Source organism: Mustela putorius, unplaced genomic scaffold (assembly GCF_011764305.1).
Source record: "Mustela putorius furo isolate JIRA1106 unplaced genomic scaffold, ASM1176430v1.1 tig00003834_pilon_pilon_pilon, whole genome shotgun sequence".
NCBI classification, from domain to species: Eukaryota; Metazoa; Chordata; class Mammalia; order Carnivora; family Mustelidae; genus Mustela; species Mustela putorius.
The window spans coordinates 133,675,110-133,701,368 of record NW_025421987.1 but is presented as its reverse complement, the minus strand read 5'-3'; the positions used below and the strand labels follow the sequence as shown (position 1 = coordinate 133,701,368).

Here is a 26,259-nt window from a genome sequence, read left to right as displayed (position 1 = left end):
TCTGTCTTTTCCAGCTAGTATAAATGATAAGAACAATCCTGCCCCTGAAATTCACATTGAAAGTGACAAAACTTGCAGGAAAAGATTCCAAGGAAAAGAACAAAGGAGGAAATGGAATAACGGTCCTAGAGATGACCAGATAAAGATTACATGAGGCAGATTTTTCCAAATCCCAAATTTTTCCTAGGATCACTCCCTGCAGCAAATGGCCTTAAGAACATATTTATAAAGAATCCTTCTTCTAGAGATCATTTTTTTTTCGTTTTGCTCGAGATAAAGCATTTTTATTTATTTAAATAAGTTGATACTCTCACCTCATATAATGATGCAAATCCAGCTATTGGTATAACTGAAAGATAGTATTATTCTGATTTTATTTTTTTAATTGTTAAATCATTTTTATGTGATCATAAAATTATCATATAGTAAACTTGGCAGTCACAGTTGGGAGCTGTAGAGTTCTATGGATTTTGACACGTGTATAAGTTTGTGTAACAACCACCAGAATCAAGCTACAGAAGATGTCCAGCACCCTCAAAATCTCCCCATGCCTTCCCTTTCCAATCTCACCTCCCCTTGGACATATCTCCTGGCATTGACTAATCCATCCTTCTCTGTGGCTATATTTTTTCCATTTTGAGATATTCTATAAATGGAATCGTGCAGTCTGCGACATTTTGGGATTGGTTTCCCTCACTCAATGTCATGTCCTTGAGACCCATCCAAATTGTTGTGTGGATTTATAATCTGCTCCTTTTTATCACTGAGTAATATTCCACTTTATAGATGCACCACAGTTTGCCCAATCACCTTTGGAAGGATATTTGGGTTGTTTCCAGTTTAAGGCAATTATGAAAAAGGCAATTATAAACTTTTTTGCTTTCATAATTTTCATCTCTAGTGCTAACTTTTATTTAAAAGATTTTCTTGATGCTCAGAATAGTCAGTTTTGTGGATTAGGGATTATGTCATCTCCATTGATTTAGAGGCCCATACTGGAGACCCTTAGAATACAACCTCAGGGGAAACTAGCATCTCCCTATAATCATCCAGGCTCCTACCTGTTTTTCTATGGAATTTGCAATCTTTACCTCTTTTCTTAAGATGCTATGTTTTTAAAATAGTAGTAATTTTAAATTCAAAGTCAACTGAAATTATTTTTTTAAAATTTGTTTTGAAATTTTAGAGTATTTCTTTAATATTTCAGGTTATGAATCTTAATTTAATATTTCAGATCAATCATGGAAAATCTATATTCCAACAAGAAGTTATGTGCTTTAGATCGGTAGTTCTCGTGTTATGGTCCATAGACCAGCACATTAGCACCATCTGGAAATCTGCTAGAAATGCAAATACGTGGGCCTCACCCCAGGTCCACTGAATCAGAAACTTGCTGCTGGGTCTAGTGAACTGTATCTGAACAGAGCCCCCAACTGATTCTGATGCATACATAGGTGTGAGAACTACTTCAGGGATGCCCTTCCCATGTGGTACAGAAGGAAGAAGGCCATCATCTGAGACTTCCCCTTGAGAGCACTTACTTGGTACTCACGCACACTCCCTTCCTTCCATAATAGGACTGGCCTAAGGAATAGGATGCCTCATTTGTGTTAAGACGTGGGTCTGAGATCACCAACAGACATTTATAAAACAGATGGTGTAGTTCATTTTGGTCACTGGGAAAGAGTTATGGAATCAAAACCTAAAGTCTAGAGAACTCTCCACCTCTTCATTTGAAAGGATAAATTGACCACACTACCTTCTAGCTCCATCTTGCCATTTTATCGGTGCAGATGGGCAGAGAACAGGAGCAAATGCAAGTTTCCTCTCTTTGTTGACACTGTTCTATAACCCTATCCTTAATGGGATATTGTTCTTTATCAGTTAAAATAAGAATACAGAAGAAAAAGACAGTAGAAAAGAAGCTTAGGTCATGACATCACTGATCTCCCAAGAAGAATAATCTTTATAATATAACTGGAGTAAATATACAAATTATGGCATATGTAATATATAGTCTATAACATATGTTTGTATGTATTTATGTATTTTTAACATATACACGCATATGTACAAGAGAGTGTGCATATATATTCATTTTCTGTTATTCTGTTCTCTTTTCATAAAAAAATTCCCCAAAATAAAATTACAGGTAACCCCCTAGGCCTAGGTCAATATTTATCCAAGTAAACCTAGCTAATGGATATGACAAATCATACAGATTAAGAAATTTGGAGCAATCCTCTCTGTATATAAAATGATATATATTGCTTATCAAATAAATCCTTATATTACCTATAGATAGTATTTCTAAGATTTTCCATTTCTTCAGATTAGCTAAATGGGGATATAAATAAGATAATTCTGGTGGTTAGTTTCCTTCAGACCACAAAATACAGTATAAATATTCACTTACTAAAAAGTACACACTGCTTCTAAATTTCTCTGTCCAGTAATTTAACAAAGCCATTGTCCTTGACAATTAATAAATAGGATTCTCATACGTACTGCACTTTACTATTATTTCAGTATAAGCTGAAATTTCTGTTAACCTCACCACTTCCTTTATCTGAGGAACTGACTCCCTGAGGGTAGAAGGATAAAAGGGCCACTTTGATCCTGTACAGCTGCCAAAAGCAACCGTCACCCTCTGTGCCAAACACACGGGATACACAGGCAAAGACCAAGTGTGCGACGCTCCAGGTGTCTGGGGTTGACTTGGTAGAAAACAAATTGAGGACAAACAGTCTATGAGAAAAGCTCAGATTGGCTAATTCTAACTCAAGTTTTCCAGAAGATAATTTCAGGGGGAACATATTAGTACAAGTGGATAATTCCATCCTCGATATCAGTAATTGCATAAATACATGTTGGGAGGTGGACTGACAAAAGGTTTATGCACCTGGCATTGGCTCTTCCTCATGGGACAGAAGGCAGTGTATAAAGAAACAGTGTGGCATTTTTCCCTACCTTGACAGAGGGATAGTGTAGAACACTCACATGCAGAGCAAGGTGAGATGCCTTCACTACAAAGAATAGCAAAATAGTACCAGCAATGTACATTTAAAAGTCCAAACCATGTGAATCCATTAAGGGGGAGGGGGAGGATGAAAGATAATTCTTCTTTCAACTCTGCTTATAACTTAACAAGTACCTTCGAAATAATTTTTTCATTTATATACTCAAAAAGGTTTTAATTACTGAGGTGCTTGGGTGGCTCAGTGGGTTAAAGCCTCTGCCTTTGGCTCAGGTCATGATTCCAGGGTCCTGGGATTGAGCCCCACATCAGGGTCTCTGCTCATCAGGGAGCCTGCTCCCCCACCCCATCAACACCCCCCACTGCCTCACTGCCTACTTGCAATCTCTGCCTGTCAAATAACTAAGTAAAATCTTTAAAAAATTTTTTTAATTACTATTTTCACTTAGTCACTTATCCCTGGGTATCTATTTTTATGTAAGCATGGACCACTTGGTCCCTTAAATCAATAGCATTGTATCAGGCTATTGGACAGTGGGTAAAGATACATGTTTAGATGTGCTATTGTGTTTTTTGTTTAATTATTTTCCTTAACTACGTGATATGTAGTTAAGGAAAAGCCAATACAAAAGAATTCCCACCCTCCCCCCAAATCATCCTCTCTCTCTCTCTATTTTTTTTTTTCCAGTAATCCTTGGACAGATAAAATACTTAATGACTCAAACTAAAACTCTATATTCTTTTAAAAAAATTGATGTAAAATTTCATTACACATGTTCTTATAGGTTTCCATGTTCTAATGGATAAACAGTCCCTGTAGGAGAAAGCAGGAAGGAGATAACATTTCCATTTTGAGGCAAATATTTTGCAGATGATAACTCATGAAGGGAGCATTGCTGCCTACAATATTGTCATAAGAAAATTGAAGATCACTTGACCAAGCCAGTGAGAGGCAGAGATGAGATTCAAAGTTAGGTCACCTTGACTTCAAGCCTACTGCCTTTTAAGCCTGTACAAAATCAAAGTGTTTCCTAAGCGGAGGTGAAATCAGAAGCTAAGAATCCATTTTTGTCTCAAATGACAACCACAAGTACAGATTAGAGATGCAGATAGACAGATTTCTAGTCACTCTGTACCAGCTTTACAAGTTAATTTCCATGTCCTTCCAGGCTATGGCCCAGCCACATATCCTTTCACTACCCCCTGGTTCTCAGTTGCTAATCTCTAGGTTAGCTCTAAATCTCTGGGTTTCCCATGGCTATTACATATGACAGTATAAACTAGGTTACAAATAAAGAAACAAAATAAGGTTGAAATGTACGTCTTTCTTTTTTCTTAGACAAGAATTCTCAAGTATGTTACAACAGAAACTTTGCCACAGCTGTGAAAACAACCAAGAGTGGACTGGTGTCGACAGCACATGATCACACAAGTCCCTTTCACACAAGAGGCAGCTTGTAAATATCAGTTAACATTTACACTGTAAAACAATTGAGAAAATAAGATTTAAGAAAAAAAAAACAAAAACCCAAAATTAGCTTTCGATCAAAAATAGACCCAAAGGTAAAGTCAGAATCAATAGAGGAATATGGATTTTTCTTATCACTGTCCCTGGGGTATCCACAAATGATACAGGTTGAACTACAGAAATCTTGGATCGCTCTGTTGAGAAGAGTTTTTGCCTGGAGAAGTGAGGTAGTTCAGAGAGCAGAAGGAGCAAGCCAAGTGAAGTAATTCCCATAGAGAGAATAAATGGGACTAATGACCTAATCAATATGGAAATAAGTATAGATTTCCTCCACAAATGGCCACTCAGTAGCTTCCCTAAAAAGTACAGCAACATATCACATTCCTTTCATTTAGATCTCCTGAATGCTTAGAATGTCCTTCATCCAGAATCCACAAAAGTTGGCTTTCTATCAGTTCAGTACCTCAGGTAAGTTCACCAAGACTTGGGGTAAAATAGATGAGTTCTTTCAAGTTGCAGGTCTGGGTTCTTCTCACTGCTATGAATTCCTTGATGACCAGTGCAACCCATCTGATACTTCCCTGAGCCCCAGGATCTAATCTATAAATGATAAAACAAGGATATTCCCTCAGCCTTTCTTAAAACATCAAAATCAATCCATTTTCACAGCTAGGTCGAAACAATGAGGTAATGTTCTCTAGTGATTTTAGAAAAATTGATTTTAGAGCTCTCTTCTCTTGCTAGATCCGTCAGGCGAATCTCTGATTATACAAATGGCCTTCTGTTGGATGTACCTATTGGTTTTATCTGCAAAGTGTACAAATCACAAGTCTACCACAATTGTATGTGAAATCATTTTTAGTTCTTAGATAAAGTCCCAAATTGCTCCTTGAAGGGTGCTAAGAGTAAACTCTCCTGAAGGAGACCTTGTTAACTTTCTTTGTGAATAGCACTGGGGCCATAATCTTATCCTAGGAGAATCAGCGATGGCAAATAATAAAATACTGCATGGAATTTGGGCACACATTGAAATCTAAACCCTCCGTGCGCCAAACTCCTTTTCCCATACAGCAGGGAGAGAAGGCAGCCCCTCCTATCATTTGGTAAGAGCTGCTCTGCTTTCAGAAGGAAGTGGGGACTTCCTTGGAGGCCCCCAATTTGCCAGGTTCCCTTCACCCATCATTCCTCACCCCTGCCTTCTAATCTGGCACTGCCTGGTCCCTCAGGCTTTAGAGGAGTGAATTCTCTCCTCACATCCTGGATCACCTTCACTATGGTTAATCTCTCCACAGGCACCTGTCCAGCAAACATGAGTTGTCACTAGCTCTGTGTACCAGTGATTTGGAAATTTCTTGTGAACCTGCCTGTGCCTCATCCCTTCCCCCAAGACCATATTAACGGAGTGTTGACCTTAATTCCCTTCCACGCGGATGGAAAAGTGATCTATGTATTCCGTTCAAGTGGACTAAAGTTCTAGAGGCCTGGTATTCCTGTAGAAGCCCAAGTCCCAGCCTGAGATCTGAAGAAGGGCCTCCTTTATGAGAGCCCAAGCAATCCCGAGCGTCATTACAATGTCACATACAAGGGCACGCCATTGTTCTCTTTTTCAGAAAGATGAATGAATGTCAAGTCCACTAAGCTGAAACTTTCAGGGAAAATGCAATTAAAACTTTACTGGGGGATGATTTTAAGTCCTGAATATTAGATGCCTTCAACAATATAAAGATCAATTTTTAATTCAACAAATTTTATTAAATATCTGCCACGTGCAAGCAAGGACTGCTAAGGACAGTGGAAAAATGTATTAGGAAATATGCTGTTGGGCCAACTTGCTTTTTTGCTTAATGTGAGTTAGTTAGATGACTTTAAGTATGAATATTATGCAGATTCTAGCTATAGGTATAGATACAGATACATGCCAATTGTACATATATATCACATATCTGATAAACAAGATCTATAAGATACATCTTATAATAAGATGCATATGATGGACATTATATATATGTAAATAAAATACATAGAATCTGTCTACTCTTTCCTTGTTTTTAGTTTGTTTCCCAGCAAATATCAGGATTTTTACAATCCTTTTACCAAAGGATTCTCCATTCTCCATTCTCCTTCAGAAGAATGGCTGATATTCAAATTATAATAGAAAATAAGGCTCGGGGCACCTGGGTGGCTCAGTGGGTTAAAGCCTCTGCCTTCAGCTCAGGTCATGGTCCCAGGGTCCTTGGATCGAGCCCCTCATTGGGCTCTCTGCTGGGCAGGGAGCCTGCTTCCTCCCCTCTCTCTCTGCCTGCCTCTCTGCCTACTTGGGATCTCTCTCTCTGTGTGAAATAAGTAAAATCTTAAAAAAAAAAAAAAAAAGAAAGAAAGAAAGAAAGAAAGAAAGAAAAGAAAGCTCAATTATTTAACAACCTTATTGTTTTGCACAGCTCACCTTCTCCTGCACTGAACACTCCTCATGGTTCCCATTTCCTGATGAGGGAACCAACTGATTAAATCCCAGTTATGAGGGGAGTTTCTCCCCTCCTCTGGCCACTGTCACATGAGTGCATAAATGATTCATTTCAGCAACAGTAAGAGGGAATGCTTCAGGGTCAGAGGTCAGATCAGCTACTCAGTCCAAACAGCTCACTCAGTGCTTAGAAACCAAGTCTTCTGTGGGGGATCAGGGAGCCCACCAGCAAGCCCAAGGCGTCACTTGCTTTAACGTCTCAGATACAGTCCAAATCTACCACTTAAAAGCTTTCATCCTTTAACAAAGGATTGAAGTTTATTCCGTCACGGATCCCTTCCAAACCTTTCTTGTTCAATGATTCCATATTTTAGCCACCCCTCTTAGACAGTAACAATGATACAACTGAACGGCTTCAGAGAAACAATGTCTATGTGTTCATTTTGTATACAAACCTGAACTGGGCCACCCCTTCCCTTAAAGACTGACGCAAGGTCCAGCCTTGTGATACATCAGGATTCTTCTGCAGTGCACACTCCTGGAGTCGTTCTGACCTTCGCTTGGCTCTCCATATTTCACAGACACAGAAAAAGAGTAAAGCTAGTCTCCAGTGTTAACCACCAAAAATGTTACAGGATAGGAAAAAAAAGCTGTACTCTTAATTACTTACCACCACCACCACCACCACCACCACCACCAGATCTTAAAGTTTGTCTTGTCTATGCTGTCAGGTTAACTCTCTAAAGGTTTTCATATGAAAAGAGGACAGCTTCTTTTTAGTGCATGATACCTATGTGCCTGTGCTCAGCTCTTCGGTTCTGCTTCAACCCTTCAAGACAAGCCCGATCCAGACTTTACAAATGAGAAAATTGAAGCAATGAGGAATTCACTCAATGGCTAAAGCTGCCTAACTAGTCGTTTGTTCATACCGGATGGGTATCACTCACAATTTTACCTGCAGAAACTGTGACGCATGGAGGCGTTTAGAGTCATGGCCATCGTCACACTGTTCCTTATGCAGACCTGGAAGCCAGACACTAGGACTGGATGTTCAGGTGCTAAATCGTGTATTTACAGAGTGAAGTAGGGGAGTAGTCAGACGTGGATACAATACCATATTTAGGCCTTGTTTCTCAAGACCTTTTACTTCAGTCCAAGTTTTGCACATATCTGTAACCTGCAGACCCCCGTGGAGGCTCAGAGGTAAATCCTGCCTTCACTGCACACAGCAAGTCACCTGCTGCCTCCCAGAGAAGCTCCGAGCGCACGTTTGCTCTACATCCCATCAGTTACTTTGAACCCCACTTTCCATCGGAAGCTCGACTGAATTCAAAACATCTCTCTGTCTAGAGTTCATGACAGTATCGGACAAACAAAAAAACAACAACAAAAAAATACCTCAGACATTATGGTCCTTTATGGAATAGAATAATCTCAGAGGAATATTGACATCCTTGTTCTAGAATATGTGTAATCGTTTTAATATATAAACTCTAACATTTAACTATGTATATATACACCCTTATCCCATGATGCTAAAAAAAAAAAAAACCCTAAAAACTAGGTCATCTATTGCTGTGGATGAAGACAATAATTACTATAAAGATGAAGGCGTCCAGTTAGAGTGTCTAACTGCACTTAAGCAGAGAGCAACACGTGTACACGCAACATGATCGCTCATTCTATTATTTTATCTTTCCAGGACTCTGTGAGTGATTATACGGAAATTTCAGGGTTGGAGAAAGGTTTTAATCTTCACAAAGAAATTAGCTGCCATGACCAAAGTTAAATCATCACCTAAGTAGGGAAAAAAAAAAAAAGGAGAAGAAGAAGAATCTTCAGTACCAGCTGGCTGCCTGCAGTGGGATTTATGAATTCATCTTAGTGCTTATGCCTGTTATTTGGCAGTTTCCTAAAATTCCAATAATATCAACATATCTAAGCAAGTTTAAAATAAACAAATATGAAACTATGTAATTTAAACGTGTTACCTGATCATTCCCGTAAGCCAGATAAATGAAAAGAATCATAGGTATGGTTATGGTAAGTTCATGACAATTAATTAATCTGGCAGAATTCAATAGAAATTTTAACTCAACTGTCTGTTATGTTGGCTTAAAGAGTCATCATCTAACCATAAACCTTAATCTTCTTTCTTTAAAATAAAGAAGAAAAGAAAATGCCATATTTCTAATTGAAGGTTCTTCTTCTTCTTCTTTTTTTCTTTTTAACACACACACTTTCTCTTTTTTTTAATAGTTTTGTGAAGAACCAGTGAATATTTGAAGCTTGCAAATGCTGCAGAAATCTTGATTCTGTCACATACTCACATGGAGTCTACTCATTTTCTGTCCAAAAGTGACAGTGATTAAATTGAGTCAAATGCCAGCAATGCTGGGATTTCCACCAAACTCACATTTTATCAAACAAAATGCTGAGAAAAATATGTCAATGCAGAGGATAGATATTTTCGTATCAAAAAATATTAGAACTTTGTGTGAGGGTTTTAGCTTGTGTTTCTAGAAGCATTTTAATCTATACTTTTTTTTTTTTTACAAAAGCTACAAAAGCAATTTAATAGCTCCTTATTTTTCCTATTGAGTTCATGAACAAATAACAATAAAATAATTGTGGGTAGTCCTGAATTCCAGGGAGTTTCCATGCCCTTCCTGGATCCTCTTTTGACCCATAGCTTGATTCTTCCAGGTTACTGCAATAGCAATGAGATCCCCTGAAAGCAACTCAAGTTATGGAATGGAGAATGCTAGGCCTTCTTATTTACAGGTCAAGGGATAGTATATTTGGACTGCTAGGACCTTAAAACTTTTTGAAATTGTTGTCCCATTTTGTTCTCTAAATATGTTGAAACATTTACCTCAATTGTAGGTGTTGCTTCTTAATTGCAACTAGATCAAAATATGTCAACATGAGTTTTTTTTTCCCCTGTTAAGTATGATTCTAGGGACAACAATGTTCCAAAGTGAATACTGTATCTTAGGGATTAGAAGAAAAGCTGCTCATCTGGTTTCCACTTCCCTAGAGAAGGTCCTTGTTCTTATCTCAAGTATTTACTGCATGATAGAGAATCAGCGTAGGATCATACAAATGTAAGGGAATGCTCATTCATTATTAAGCATTCCTGATCTAAGTCTAGTTAAGAATTCATGGAGTTCTTCTTTTGGATGTCCCTATCACAAGGACTTATTTCCTAGCTTGTGTGGGTATCAGGAAGAGATTACTGGTTTATCTTGGTAGATAAGCTTTGTGAATATGTCTCAGCCCTGCAGAAAAAAAGATTACACATTACACAACGTGATTCTGGGTGGAAACATCAACCACAATATGCCAGATAAATCTCAAACTTGGCCAAAATATTTGAAATAAAAAATGACGTAATTGTTTCTTGTTAAAAATCTGAAATTTTCCTCTCAATTAAAACCATATTTCTTTTCAGTTATCTTAAAACCAATGTTATTATTTACAGAAGGGCTTTTGTTAGCGAGATCTCAATACTTTGTGTGTTCTCCATGGTGGATTTCTAATTTACGAACTGTTGTGTCATTTTGAAGTAATGTGAAATGTTAGAATGTGATTAAGAGGCCTGTTCTTAAAAGGGATGATTACCAGCATGTCCCCTCTCCCCTTCACCTGGAGAAAATGACATTATTTTCTGGTGCTAGACAGAAGCAATTGTAAAGTATGTTACTTTAAAAATGCATCCATTTATTAAGAATATGTGCCGTGAGTGAGAGAATTTGGGGCGAATTTTTCAGTATTTTAGTAAGTCAAACTGCAATTTTATCCTAATAGGCATCATCTGATTATAAAACTCAGAAAAATCTTATATAATATTTGGCATGGACCCGTACGTTAAGCGGAGGTATAAAAACTGCCAGAAGACATCTCCTTGGGAAAAGTGTGTGAAGGAATTCAAAATATTGATCTACTGTGGCCATAGATAGTGACTAACACCCGTTCCACCTGACAACACTCAGCTCTATGCCGACAGCTAATAAAGAAGAACATAACATAATACTAAGGATTCAGTCTGAAAGTAGAGAGTCAATTTGTTGTATTCAAGCCAATCCTTTTGTTTTTTTCAAAATGCTCTCCATTTTCCTAGTATAATGATTTCAATTCACTTTTTGGTTTACCTGCGCAGCTATTTCTGGGGGTGCAGAAACGTCCCAGTAATATTAGAGAAAGGTATATGCAAAATGTTACATGGGCATTCTATACCTTAAGAAAAGATCACCAGACCGCAGAAGATTTTGAGACCAAAAGGCAGCAAGGTTACTGAACATTAAACACTGCTGAATGAACTTGAGCTCCAGCCCAAGCCGTTTATTTTTTTATCAAGAATATTATACTTATGTATACAATTTAAATACTTGGTATCTCAGCTTATATCTGATCCTCAGGGCCATGAAATGGATGTGATGTAAATAAAAGTAATAAATCCTGTGAACATGTAGTGCCACGTTTAATCCAAAATGAGCAAAATTAATTTAGATAAGGCACTAAAAAAAGCAATTTATTAGAACTTGACATAAATGTACCTTAAAGGAAACTAACACTCAGAAGCAAAGATAGCCTGAGAAAAGTTAACGCAGTCACAGATACATCTTGCTAATATTCTTTACCTTTAATAGTCCTTCAGCACTTACTTATAGCACTGCTTGTAATTATTTATCATATTTAACTTTAAATGTTAGGATGATAAACAAAAGAAAGCAAAGTCAGCAGAAACATAGAGCCTCTGGAACCACAGATTCCCTAAGAAATAAAGATCCTTTGTCTAAAGAGAGGAAGCCTGTATTTTATAAGTTCATCACTGACTTAAAATGTGTCCAGAACTTTCCAGGTGACATAATGCATTTCTAAGGAAGCCAATTCTTTTTCTGATTAGAAATTCACAAATTTCTAAACACGCTATCACCGTGTGGTACCAGTTAGAATGATGTCAGTACTTACCATTTGAAGAAATGATTTTCACTGTCCACATCATTTTTAAGCCCCACATTCTCTCCTAACCTTGTCGTAAAGCAGATCTGAATTACATTAACTTCTATGCAAACGGTTCATTTGCAGTTTCCAACCTTATGGACTTCAAACTGTCTCCCAATCCTAATGAGAATCTTCAGTCATATTCACTCTGTCTATGCTGTACATTGTGTCTTCAGGGGTCGACTCATTCTATACTCTACTCATGTAAGTTATCATTACCTGGTCCACGGACAACATTTACATTTAATTCAGATAAGAATGCCCACTGACTTGAGATTCTTGAGACAGGTATCAGCATTGTGGTCCAAATAGCATGACCACTAAGGGCAATATTACAGCCAGTGTGTAATTATTATCCCCTTCTAGAAGGACAGAGTAGAAAACACAACAACAAATTAGAGTAACTCTTACAATGCATTTCTCTTAGTAGTTTATTTTTGGGGGCTTATTCTTCATAGAAATGGGCAAAACCTAGGAAAAACTCTGCACATGGCTTTAATGGCTTTATTTAACAATAATTACATAACTCACTTCCCCACTTAATAAAAATTTCTCACTTTCTCTTATGTTTATTAATTTTTAAACTATTTAGGCATTTGTCTAATTAGCTTTGCTTTGAACAAAGATATAACCTGATTATAGCATCTTGTTAATATGAAAATGAATAACAGAGACCTTTCTGATTGAACGTTTTCACTGTCTACCTCAGACAGGTGTTCTGCATTATACAAACATTGCAGGCAGATGGCTTCTTATATTTTACATGCTATAACATTAAGATAATTCCCCACTCATTATATTGTTCCAAAAATTATTAGTGCTGACTCTACTACCTACATTTTAAAAATACTTAACCTTCGATGAGATAAATGTATTGTGCTTATCTCAAAATAAGGAGAGAAAACAACTCAAATTTTCTAAAGTTCAACCAAAACTTCCTGCTTCACTTGGTTGCCACAATTCTGGAACCAGACTCCAAGTTTATAAAAGAAAAACCCAAATTCACAAGGCAGAGCTTCAGGTTATAATATCTTAGAAGGATGTTAGTCATTTTATGCCCAGAACATTTTACAAGCTCCAGACCGTCCACTAGAACAGTATTTCAGGAATCTGAAATTATTTCTGTACTTCTCACCATCCAAGAATCTGACAGCTTGTATGAAAAATATGTGTGCAGCAACTCCTTGGTTAGTATCTCCTTTAAGTTTTAAGGCATTCTAATGATTGAGTTTCTTTCTAAGAATTACTGAAGAGGTTTATGAAAACACATTGCAGACTATTCATGTGTAATTATCTCACTAAAATCAACTGATTTGTTAGTACAATACATTAGGACTAATTAAATTACCATATCCAACAGCCAGTCTGTACCTTTTCATATATCCTTCTCCAGTATCCAAAACCATGCACTGCTCTGTCTTCCATCATGCTTCTTTTATTGCGGAGTGAGGCGCTCGCTCCTTCATTAAATAGCATTAAAAATAGACAGCAGAGAACTCCCCAGTGGAGCATGCTCTAACAGGGCTAATGCCACAGCTCTCAAGGTAACCATACTCAGCTGGGATCTAAGAGGGAAAGTCACCGGGAGATCAGCAATTTGCAAATCTAACCGCTCACACAAACCTGTCTCCGTCTGAGTTGAATACTGTAAAGGAGAAATCAGCATGTAGTGGAATTAAGTCACTGAGACGCTCAAAGTCAATTTCTGAAGCTATAGAAGTTCCTTTAAATATGCCTTACTTCAACCAAGTGTTCTGTTAAGTAGGCGTTCACCTACAGCAATTGATTTATATTATTATTTATCAAATAACATAAATCATGTCAAAAGAAATGGAGCCATATATGCATAACAACTAAATGTCTTTAGAACAGCCTATAACCCAAATTATTTAAAGCAAACAAATAGTATTGAAAAGCAAGGACAGTAAGAGGTTAGCCTTCTGCATCTTTTCTGTGTATTCCTTCAAGAATATCCTAAACTCATTCTCCAGAAAATTTAAAAATATTCTGTTGGTTGAAATGATCAAAAGAAGTAAAGGAATGTGATAAGAGAGGAAATACGAGATCAAACACAAATACATACCATACAAATCCATATAACCTGAAGTGAGCGCATATATAATTTTTCACATGTGATGCCGTTAGGAAGGCTGCAGAAGCAATTACCACCAAAACAGCAGATCACTTGGCTATTTGAACAGAACATAGCTAGAGCTCTTGGCTTCCAAACGGCTGTCTTTTGTGAAAATGACATTAACTAAAATCCTATTAAGACATACAAGTCCCATGGTGACACAAATACAGAGGATCAAAGGAGTAGATGCATTTATTTTAAAGTGTAAGTCAAAGGTTTGCTAACTTTTACCAAAAGAAAAATGATTTCCTGTCTTCTTAAAACAATCATAGTGATTTTCATCTCCAAAGTAAGTGAGGAGGAGGTGGGAATCATTTGGAATTATTCAGTCTTTGAACGAAATCTTGTACAGATTCATTCAACTTTGGGAAATGTCATTATTTTTGGAGAGTCTGAAGTGTCATACCAATAGCCTTTAAAAATCAAAAATCAAAATGGATATCTGCACTCTAAACACATTCTTAAGAAATGATTTCTACCAGCCTTGCATTGTGCTTACTAGCTTCCCACCCTTTGTAACTTTCAATGCCCCCTTTGCTTTTCCTTGTAGGCTTGGATTCTGTCCTTATCTTGGATCTTAAGGAGGTGATCAAATACTAAGTCTGAGCAGCTGTCAGCAACCATATCCACTCCAGCTCTATTTCTATGCATAAACATTAACTGAGTCCATTTCTCTTCCTAAGAAACTTTCTAAATACATGATCAATTCAACTCAATTTTACCACCATATCGACAACCCCAGACATAAGACATTAAGTTTAGAATTTGCAATGAAACACAGATTTCAAACATGTAAAAAGAAAAGGTAACATCCTTTCCCCCCAAAATCCTTGGGAGCCAGACCCTGAGTCCTGAGAGAACAACAAACTGATTACAACTTTTTTTTTTTTCCTCTTGATAGTTCTCTTTCAAATGAAATAACAGGGTCCCAAACTTTCTACCATGAAACCTGCATAAATCACTGTAGACTTCTCTGATGGAAAGTACTGCCCTTCTCAGCTCTCTCCCAGCTTTCTCGGTCTGCCTCATCTGGGGGAGGGGAGTCTACCCCTCCTTTGACGAAACATAAAAACACAATACATGTATAACATCAACAGTTTTCTACAAACATGAAGGAGAAATACAGACGAGAAACAAATCTAAAGGAAAACACAGATATAGGGCAGAAAGGAGGAGGAAAAAAAAAAAAATCACAAAAGACGTGCAATGTTCACGTCGGAAGACCTTGATTATTACCTTGACCGAACAGTGGGTATCCCCCCAGCGTCTTGGTGCCTTGATTAATTTGGTTTAGTTTTTGGTTTTTATTAATATTGTTTCTCAATGATTAAATTGGCTGGATTAGTTTGGTTTGGCTTGGCTTTTTTGTTTTGATTTGGTTTTTGGTCGATTTATTTAACTGCTAGTAAAAGGAGCTTTCTGCAGAATCGGCGGCTGGGATCCACGCGCAGCTGCGGCGACCGTGGTGGCTTTGGCTGGCGACCCTGCTGCCCCTGCTGCCTGTCGCTGCTCCGGACGAGCTCAGGGGGCGCCGCCGCCGCCTTCTCTGCTCGGCTGGCTTCGGGAAGTGAATGAGCCCCCGCCTCCTGTCTGCCAGTCTGTCCCTCTGCACGTCTGTCTGCCTGACTGTCGCTCAGCAAGGGCAGCTCTGCGCTGGATTCTCGTTCTCCTGCGCTCTGCTCTCGGAGCTGCCACTCTCGCCCGCTGACAGTCCGTGCGTGTGTCGATCTGTCTGTCCCTCGGCGTGTCTCGGTCCCACTAGCAATTCAGGGTCCCTGTTCCCGTCTTCTGTGCCCGCATCGCTCTCCAGCTCCCACTCAGTGCCCCGGCCGCTTCCTTCGGACAGCGGAGGTCGTCTGGAGGGGAGGGTGCACGCGAGTGCTGCTCGCTCGCTCGCTCTTCCCCTCTCTCTCTGCCTTTCGCGCCCTCTTCCTCTCTCCCTGTCTCCCTTTCTCTCCCTCTCTCTCTCTCCTTCTGCTTCTCCTTCTCACCGTTCTGCTCTCTCCGACTCAGGCTAACTGCTCCCACCTGCCCGTCGCTCTGTCACTCTGTCGTCCCACCCCGAGCCAGTCAGCCTCCGTCCGTCCCTCTGTCCCGCGCCCCTGCCTCCCCGCCTCCGCCGCCTGCCCCTCCGTCAGTCCCTGCCCTCCCACGCGCCCGGCTCCTCCCCGCAGCCCCGGCCGCATCTGTCCCTGCAGCCTCCAGCCCCCTGGACAGCCACACCCGGAAGCCTGCCGGGACGGGCGCCTGCGGGAATCCAGGGCCTCTGCCACTGGGCGCGGCCGGAGTTGTTAGAGTCAGAGAGCGGGCACCTGCCGGGTGCGCCCCGAGCGCAGAGCCATCCATTCCCGTGGCAGTTCTCTCCGCCAGCCCCGAGGCTGGAGACAAAGCGCCGGAGACACGCGCGGCAACGTGAGCGTCATTAATCAGAGGGAAAACTGGCACGCTGTCCCCTGCCCCTCTCCACCGCCTCCCCGCTCCCCGCCCCCCATGCCCGAGCCCTCCAGCGTACCTCTCCCGGGTGCACCTCCGACTCCTGCGGACACTTGCCCAAGCCCAGCTCACTCCCTTCCTTCGCTGCTCACTCTCCCGGCCAACTCTGCAGAGAATATCCCACAATAATAACACCTCACTCCACCCAAATGAATCCGTAGCCTCTGAGCTCTCAGAGATTCTCGGCTTCGAGCAAGACCAAAAGTCCGGGCGTGCAGCGCCAAGTGCACTCCCTGCGGGCGACTGCCCAGACCGCTGCCCACCCAGCGCCGATTTAGAATCACAGCGGTGCGGCAGAAACCCTGGAAGGGTAGGGCGCAGGGCAGGGAACAGAGTTGACATCCGAAGAAATTAAAGCTCTGCATTTCCCGTTTGTTCTGGAGATGTGCTATTTTTATTATCTGTAATTCTTTTTTTTTTTTTTTTCATTGTTTCGGGGCACACACTACAAAAAGAAAAAGAAAAAAAAAAAAAAAGGAATCCTGGAGGAACGGGGATACATTTCCGGAATACCGCCCACCCTTCCTGAGTGAATGTAGAGCCTACTTTTCCAACATTATAGGTCACCAGCCAAGATATATCACTCTGGCTTTCTAACCCCAGCTGAGAGCAAGGCATTTGATTCTGGGATTCTTTGCTAGGTTGTTATTAATGTGAAGCAAAATTATAGTTGTACATGCCTGCATGGAATTTCCAAAGCTCATTTTGACAGTATCCAGCATTTCAGTTTCTAAAACGTAGACGCTGAATAACTATGGATCTGGTGCAATGAACGCCTCATCCCACAATAAATTGAAGAGGAGAAAATCAACTTTCACCAGCTGCAATTAGTTGCCCCACGAATAGACAACAAATAAATAACTGGCATAAACCATGCCATGAAAATTTCCATGTCCTTTTAGTTTCATTTATTGGCATCCATTCCTAATGACAGACATTATAAACAGATTTTTTAAGGGATATGCCTTCTACTTTTTATAGGAACGTAATTTCAACAACTGTATCCGTGTTCACATATACTAAGATATTGATCAAAAATATCACACAGATGATATGTGTAGTTCTAGAAAATGCTATAAAAACAGGATAATATTGTACTGATCCTTCATGAACAGATAATTATTTTCCAAATATTAGAAATTCTCTCCCTTAGGGATCAGCTCTTGCTGGAATAAAAATGAATCTGCTGTATAAGGTTCAGCAAATGAGGCTAGAAGAATTTAAGATCCTTATGTTGATCTATTTTCTGAGGATTTCTACTCATCAGTGCCCTCCAAAAGCATTTTGACAGGCATTTCCCACCCCCCTCCTGCCAGCCATATGAATCCAAGGGAAAGTTAATAAAAAGGTATTTCTATTCTCTTTCCTTTCTTTCATCTTAAGTCATGTTCTTAAAAAACCTACTTTTCTTTTGAGGGAAATTGTTGTGCCAAGTTGTTATGTGTCATAAGTTTACACAGTTGAGACTGCATGGGAAGAGGGTCAATGTACTTGATTTTCCTTCTGGCAGAGCTATACCTAAGCATCTCTTGAATGGGTGGATGCGTAATCTACTAACAAGAAACCTTAACATCTTGCTTTTAACAGAGTTTTCCTAGAACAAATTAGATCTCATTCTGAGAGTTGACAAAAAAAAAAAAAAAAAAATTCAAAAAAGGAAACAAAAGAAAAGAAAAAACTAAAGAAACACTATTCTAGACTGAATATAGAAACTGTACAAATTGAGCAGGGTGAAGGGGGACTCAATCAGTACCATTAGCAATGACTAATGACTATGTAAAAGAACAAGATGGAATATTTCAAGAACTTCAGTGTGTTAAGCATATGACTCTTGATATCAGCTTGGGTCATGATCTCAGGGTCCTAGGAAGGAGTGCCATGTCAGGCTCCCTGCTCAGTGGGGAGTCTACTTGAGGATTTTCTCCCTCTCCTTCTGCCTCTGCCCCTTCTGCCTCTGCCCCTTCTCATGCTCATGCATGCACTTGTAAGCTCTCTATCTCTTCAAATAACTAAAATAAATATTTAAAAGAAAGGAAGCAAGGAAGAAAAGAAAGAAGGAAAGGAAGAAAAAGAAAGAAGAAAAGGAAGGAAGGACAGGAAGGAAAAGAAAGAAAGAAAGCCCAAGAAGAAGAATGTAAACTTGCTTCCACTAAAATTTTCTACTGGGGCACCTGGGTGGCTCAGTCAGTTAAGTGCTAAACTCTTGATTTCGGCTCAGGTCATGATCTCAGGATTTTAAGATGGGCCCTACTGTGGGTTCTGCAATCATCATGGAGTGTACGTGAGGTTCTTTCTCTTTCTCTCTCTCTCACATTCTCTGCCTCCCCCCACTTGCACTCACTCTCTTTCTCTAAAAAATACATAAACAAAACTTTAAAAAAAAATTTCTACCTGTTCTCATAATATTTTGTCAAAAATTAAGAACTGGAGAAAGTTCAAGTTTATCCAAGCCCAGGCAGATAATCAGCATTTGGCTGTCCAATTTTAAATTTTGTGTCCCAGTGTGGGACTGAAATATACTTCTGGGAATTACAGAGCAGGCAGTTAGTAATAGGTGATTCTTCTAGATATTCAGACAGCGTATTTCCCTTCACACTTTGAAACAGTCATTCCTTCTAGTCCTTGGCCTGTCACGTATTAACTACTACTAAACTCACAGAAACTGCTGTGTACCTTATTGGGTCTCTGGGTGACAGATTCACAATGCCAGTTGTCAAAGTGTTTATGTACTGAAAGCATCCCAACTTTAAGGATAAGAAGTAGTGGTAGTGGGGACAGAGAAGGTTGTAGTGTGACTGCCTTCGAATAGATGCTTTTGAATTGATTTTGTATCAGATTGAAATGAAAAAAACATACATGTAACCAGTAACCCCAGCTTGGGGAGTTGAGCTCACCTACACACTGGCAAGCATCTAAGATTGTCGACAAGCTCCTTTAAACACATATTCCCCTAAGACACTAAATTAGTGCCCTTTAATGAAGCTTCCAAATTGGATTTTCAAAAGAAGGCAAATTGCTAAAATAGCCCAGCTACCTTTATAAGCACCTTTTCAGCTGAAGCGAGAAGTGGAATTTCCATGCTATTGAACTTCCATCATTCCTCAACAATTAGGCTGGGAGGAACGCCCCTTTAGGGCATTCTCCCCACCACAGTAAAGGCCCACAAATCCCCTGGAGAGACTTCTCATTTGCCCTGTTTTCAACAAAACCATCTAGGGTCTATTAAATACCAGCCTTGGGTTTAAAACCGTACAAATATGTGTGGTGCAGAAAAGCAGGGGAATAAGAAGGGGAGGGGGAGATTTGCATTTCCACCAGAAAAGTTTAGTTCCCCATTCTTATTTTGTGCAAAGCCAAAATAACTCTAAAACACATTTCAGAACATCAACAAAGAATGTTACATCACGTATGCATCTGAGCATGAAGAAATGTCACGATCAAAAACAAAGAGGAATTGGGAGACTGGAAACCAAATGTTCTGATGGCACAGATCCCTTGACGGGCAGCCATGTTTCCTCCGTAGTCTGCTGTGCGCTGTGTAAGAAAATTATCTCCATGAACTCTTTGCGTTCTCCCAGGCAGACCATAAATGAACACTGTCCTGCACACGCACACAGTGAGGCTTTTCAGGGGAGGCAAAACAAGAAATTTTTTCAAAAATGAATGTGTGTAGTATTTTCAAGTCAATGCATCTAAATCAGGAGGGACAAGAAGGAGAAAAGGAGGAAACAAGTCAAGAGATGTTTAGAAAACCTGTCACTAAAAAATCTGAGCACCAAAAGACTAGAAAGGCTGTTGCCTAAATCGCGTTATTTCTTTTCCACATCTCTTGGGATGGAAATGCCGGCATTCGGACACATCCCTTAGTATTTGGGGGTTTTGTCCTCCTGGCCCCCAGAACACCCTGTGTCTTCCTTCTCTTCGCTCTTTGATCTGAGGGACCCAGGGCTTTGGCGGGGTTGAGGCATATGCAGCGGGCAGCAGGGCTCAGGATGCAGGAGCTCTTTCCGACTGCAAAGCGGGTGTGTGCAGGCAGGATGACTAGCAGGCCCTGGCTACCTGGCCAGCGTTCGCACGCCCCTCCGGGACCCGCTTCAGCATGCAGTGCTCTCAGCCTCCTATGGAACTGACACAAAATGGTTTTGATTTTTAAAAACTGAGCCCAGAAATGAAGCAGAAGCAATGGGAGTATATAGGAGGAGAACAGAGGTAAATGTTAGCCTGCTGAAATGCGCAGGAATGATTACCGAGAGTATAACCTCACGTTTGCCAAAGCTCCGTGTATTATCCTGCCTCTATTCTCACATTCCTGTTCCTGAGATACAGCATTTTCCTCCATAATGAACATCGTTCTCCTTTTCACTCAAAGGAAGACAAAGGTTACCAAGTTATTCAGAACTTGGAATAATATAGTTGGCTTCTCGACAGTGAGATAATTTTAAAAGGTCCATGAATTAGCCACTAGAATAAAGCAGCTACAACCCATCTCTAATGAAACACAGAATATTTGCATTTTAAAACTGTGCTTCGTAACTTAAAATAGTGTGTGTGTGTGTGTGTAAAAGGTGAAATATATCCACCATATTCATATTTCAACAGAGTACTAAGATCTTACTGGAAACCGGATTGGAGGCCAATACCTGGCATCTGAAGAAAACATTATGGAGATTTGTAATTCTGCATGAATGTACAGCTTGTTCTCCAAAGCTACTCTTTGAAGAAAATTTCTCTCTCTCTCTTTTTAAAAATAAATGTACATTTGCAAAATCTATAGAATCTTTAGTATAAAAAAAAAAGTTGAGGGTCAAAATTTAAAAGGAAGAAAATAAAAATATCTCAAAATACTACCACCCAAATAGCTATCACTTTGGTGCTTAGCCAATCTCTGTGCATATATATCCACAAATATACAGCAGTGGTTTACATAAACGTTGCATTGCAAAATGATTTACTTTATAATCTGCTCCCTGCTCTTTCTTTACTTTAGAATAAATCATGAGAGTTCTTTCCATGACATTGACTATCCCAATCATATTAATGAGAGCATAGCAGTTTATTAAATACAAAATATGTGTGCATTATACATAAGTGAAAACTACTGGTGGGCGTGGTTTCCAGATTGGAGGATTATCCCTTTTGGGGAAATCTTGAACATTTGGATTACTCATCAAAAGTACCTATACTTTGCATTTTGGCATAACACTAGATATAAAGATGATATATCAGTTTCAAAATATCTTTTGTATATGTGCTGCCGAAGCGAGCACTCAAAATATCTTTTGATAATTGATCTTTATTAAAGATATTTCCTTCCTGGTATAAACTTTATAGATTTAAAAATAAATCTAACATTAAAAACATAAAACAGTTTTCTGTGCATATTTTGAATTAAAATGTATTAAATTAAGGCAAAAATATTTGGTATGGAAAGAAAATAAAATAAAAATTCTGTAAGCTTATTAATTATCTTTTGACTTCAACTTTTCTCTTAACACAGATACCACTTTTTTTTTCCTATAAAAAAGATAAATATTTGAGAAAGTTGTGTGAACCTCTACAGACCAAGAAGCTATAATTTGGTGGACTGCAGATCTGTCTTCTTTTGCTCCAGAAATAAAGCCAATCCTTAGGAACCATGGGCAAACCTCCAAACTATTATTTTGATCCTCTTTCCTTGCTTATCATTTTAATCACTTGGACTCCATGGAGCCAAAAATCACTAATTTGACTAACATTACCATATATTTATCCTTCCACTCTCAGGAGAGGGACATAGACACAGATATAGAAGAATACATTTGAAAACTGGAAGCCTCAGTGGAAGAGAAAATAATCAGATAGAACTCATCAACCTAACCATTCAAAGTTACTTTCCTGTTACTCCACATCATTATAATCCATGATTCACCATATCCAGTTCTTTCCTTCCTAAACATGAAGGATACATCACTCCTCAACCCTCTTGCGGTCGGGCAAGGCATGGTGACATGTTCTCACCATGATATGTGAATGGAAGTGATACACCCCACCTCTGGGCTGACACAATGAAAAGTCTCCAAAACTCTCCAGGTCCTCCTTGACCCCCAAACGTCCAGACATTCTAGCTATATGATGATGGAGCCTCCATCTGCCTGGGTCCCTGAGTGACTATGTGGAGTAGATATCCACACTGATATATAATCAGACATATAAACCAAACAAGAAAAAAATACCATATTTTGAGCCACTGAGTTTTGGGGATTGTTTGTTACTACACCACAACCTAGAGTCCTGATTTATAAACTCTGTGTTTAACAACATGAGAGAGAGTAAAATTTGTTGTAGGGAACAGAGGTGGGGCTGGGATTCAGGAGACAAGAATTTTGGTCTTACATCAGCCACGAAATCACCATTAGATTTGAATAAATGATTTCTACCTTATGGCCTCAGTTATTTTTCATTTCTGAATTTCTAAGATGAGACGATCACATTAAGTGTCAATCTAACCAATATCACACTGTTCTAATCATGGTGTTATATTAAGGCTTCATATCTTCCAGGAAAGACCCTATTTCTCTCTCTCTCTCTCTCTCTCTCTTTTTCAGCCTTACTGAGGTATAAGAGACAAAATTGTAAGATATTTAAAGTGTACATCATAGTAATTTGATATATGTATACACTGAAAAAGGATTCCCACCATCTAGTTAATTAACATATCCATTACCTTACATATTTATCCCTTTCTTTTAGAATTCTTATTTTTTTTTTAAGATTTTATTTATTTTAGAGAGAGAGGAAGAGAGAGATTGGGAGAGAGAACGGGAGCAAGTGCGGAGAGGGGCAGCGGGAGAGTGAGAGTCTGGAGCAGACCACACACTAAGTGGTGAGTCCTATCCCATAACTATGAGACCAGGGCCAAAATCAGTCAGATGCTCAGACAACAGAGCCACCCAGGTGCCCTGAGAATTCTTCTTTTTGATAATTATGCTGGCTATATATTTTAACTTTACTCTGTGTCTTTCATTTGAATTCTAGAAATAGCCTAGAAAATTTTATAACACATTTTCTCAGTATTTTTTTTTGCATAGATTTTATAGATTGGTTAGAAGAAAACTGGCATCTTTGCTTTGTCTTCCCAAGTGTGAATATGATCCATATATTTGATTTATCAGTTGTTTGTTTAGTGTCCCTTGGTATTTATCCATATTATTTTGTTATGGCCTCATTAATTTCTAAAGTTGTTTCATTGTACCATCTCTTACCTAATTGTTGTTAATATTGTCAGAAATTTTGTAGTACCTCTTCCAAAAAACCAGCTTTAAAAAAAATTTACAAGTTTTATATATATTTATACATATATATGTATGAAAATAAAGATTTATTTATTTTACAGAGCACAAGCAGGCAGAGTGGTGAGCAGAGGGAAAGGGAGAGGGAGAAACAGGCTCCTCTCTGAGCAAACAGCTCAATGCAGGTCTTAATCATGTGGTCATGTTGGTCATGTGGGGCATAACCCTGGGATTATGACTTGAGCTGAAGGTAGATGCTTAAACAACTGAGCCACCTAGGCATCCAAAGAATATATTTTTTCCATAAGATAAATACCTTATCTCTATTTCATCAGGTCCTTCATAGGTACTTTTCTTTCCATTACTTGGGGGTTTGTTCAATTATTATTATTTGATAACCTCCTAAGAAATAAGCTTAGCTCATTAAATTGTAATATTTCTTATTTTCTATTATACATACATAATATATATTTTTTATCTGAGTAGATTTTAGCTGCATAAGAAAAGATTAACCACTGTACCTTCTTGTCATTTGACTGTGTTTTGTAATTCCCATTATAAGTCATTTTCATCCTGCAGACCATATGAAGGACTTTATTCTCTTTAATTTTAGTTTATAAAAGTATTATTTTTTAGGGAAGGTTCACTTTTTATTATTAGGCTTTAATTTTATTTCATTTTAGTCAATGACTTTGAATTTGTTGAACTCTTAAGATCTAGGATATGAACAATTTTTGTTACGAGTCCATGTGTTCTTGAAAACAATGCATGCTCTCTATTTAGTACAGGGTTCTATATAAATCCACTTATTTGGATTTGTAAAATTAAACTGTTTTGTATTTTTAAAAATATCTATTGTCCTTTCAATTCTGATGGCTTGATTTATCTGTTTCTGAGAGAACTGTGCTAACATATTTGAATAGTCTTACGGATTTGTTAATTTTTTTGATCATTTCAATTTTGCTTTATGTATTTTTATTTCATTTTGTTAGATGGATACAAATTTACAAATAATATGTTTTCTTGACAGATCTTTTTTCAATATCAACTATGCTTTTTGTATCTATTAACTATTTTACATTAGATTCTATTTTGTCTACCATTAATAGACATTAGAAGTTTTAGCTAGAATATGCTAATATATACTTCATTCACTTCAAATTTTCTGTATTATTTGTATTTTCTATGTTGTAGTCATGTACCATTTAAAAACATAAAATTGGGTGCCTGGCTGGCTCAGTGGGTTAAGCCTCTGCTTTCAGCTCGGATCATGAACTCAGGGTCCTGGGATCAAGTCCTGCATAGGGCTCTCTGCTCAGTGGGGAGCCTGCTTCCTCCCTCTCTCTCTGCCTGCCTCTCTTTCTACTTGTGATCTCTCTGTCAAATAAGTAAATTAAATCTTCAAAAAAAATAAAAACATAAAACTGATGTATTTTACAAAATATAATCTCAGGGTTTGTTTTCATTTATTTTACTAGAGACTTCATATATATATTCACATATATAATATAGTCATATATCTGTTCACATATATGTGTATATATATACACATACACATATTTAATCTGAAGACTCTTCCTTTTTTAGTTCTAGAAAATTTCCCAGATTTATTATTGCCTTTTCTTTATTCTCTCTTTTTATGAGACTCATATATGATATGAGCTGTAGTTTTCCTCTCTATGAAATTTCCTTATCTTATCTTATCCTTAGGCACAAATTTCTGAATGATTTCCTCATATCTAACTTTGCTATTTTTCCTTTACAGTGTGTTTAGTATTCTTCTTTAACTTTCTATTGATTTTTAATATCATTATTGCAACAACTGTATATATTATATTTTATTCTAAAATTTCTATTTTGTTTATTTCCAATAGTCCATTACATGTGCCTAAATTAGATAGATCTATAGTTTTTCCTTCTTAAGTTTTCCTTATCTATTGCAAGTATCAGAGCAATAATTAGAATCATATAGTTAGTGTACTAACTGGCTTTCCATGATTTTCTGTAACTATCTGACAGTAAGAATATGCTCAAGTAAGACTTTAGCCTCCAAGATAAAGAGTTTCCCAAACAAACAAAAACTAAAGGACTTCATGACCACTGAACCAGTTATGCAAGAAGTATTGAAAGGAGCTCTTTGAATGGAAAGGAGAGACCATAAATGAAAGTAGAGACATAGGAAACACAAAAATAGTAAAAGTGAATTTTGCTGTAAATGATCAGTCAAGAAATTCACACACACACACACACACACACACACACGATACAAAATAAAATAACAAGGGCTTAAAGTATGAATACAAAGAATTATCTATATTAAAGTCTGAGTTTGATGGCTTGATGAAAAGTAGAATTTAAGGATACATTTCAATTTCAAGTATGACTGCTGGCATGTCCTGCTTTTCTAGTTTTTCTTGTGCTAAAATTCTAACTTTATATTTTTCAAGAAAA

At 38.4% G+C, this 26,259-nt stretch overlaps 1 protein-coding gene across 24 annotated transcripts in view; it reads right to left on the bottom strand.

Moving 5' to 3' along the window:
- The window catches only part of ARPP21 (cAMP regulated phosphoprotein 21), a 154,400-nt gene extending 137,514 nt beyond the window's left edge, over positions 1 to 16,886 (bottom strand). For 3 of the 24 annotated variants that reach the window (XR_006609292.1, XR_006609294.1, XR_006609293.1), the window contains exon 1: positions 15,284 to 16,391. The gene's annotated coding sequence lies outside the window, so the exon portion shown is untranslated. Of the gene's footprint in view, positions 1 to 13,284; positions 15,248 to 15,283; positions 16,397 to 16,559 lie in introns of those variants that run through there. The other 21 variants (XM_045089083.1, XM_004759406.3, XM_004759411.3 and 18 more) reach the window with 16 other exon arrangements.
- Positions 16,887 to 26,259: the final 9,373 nt, after the last annotated feature.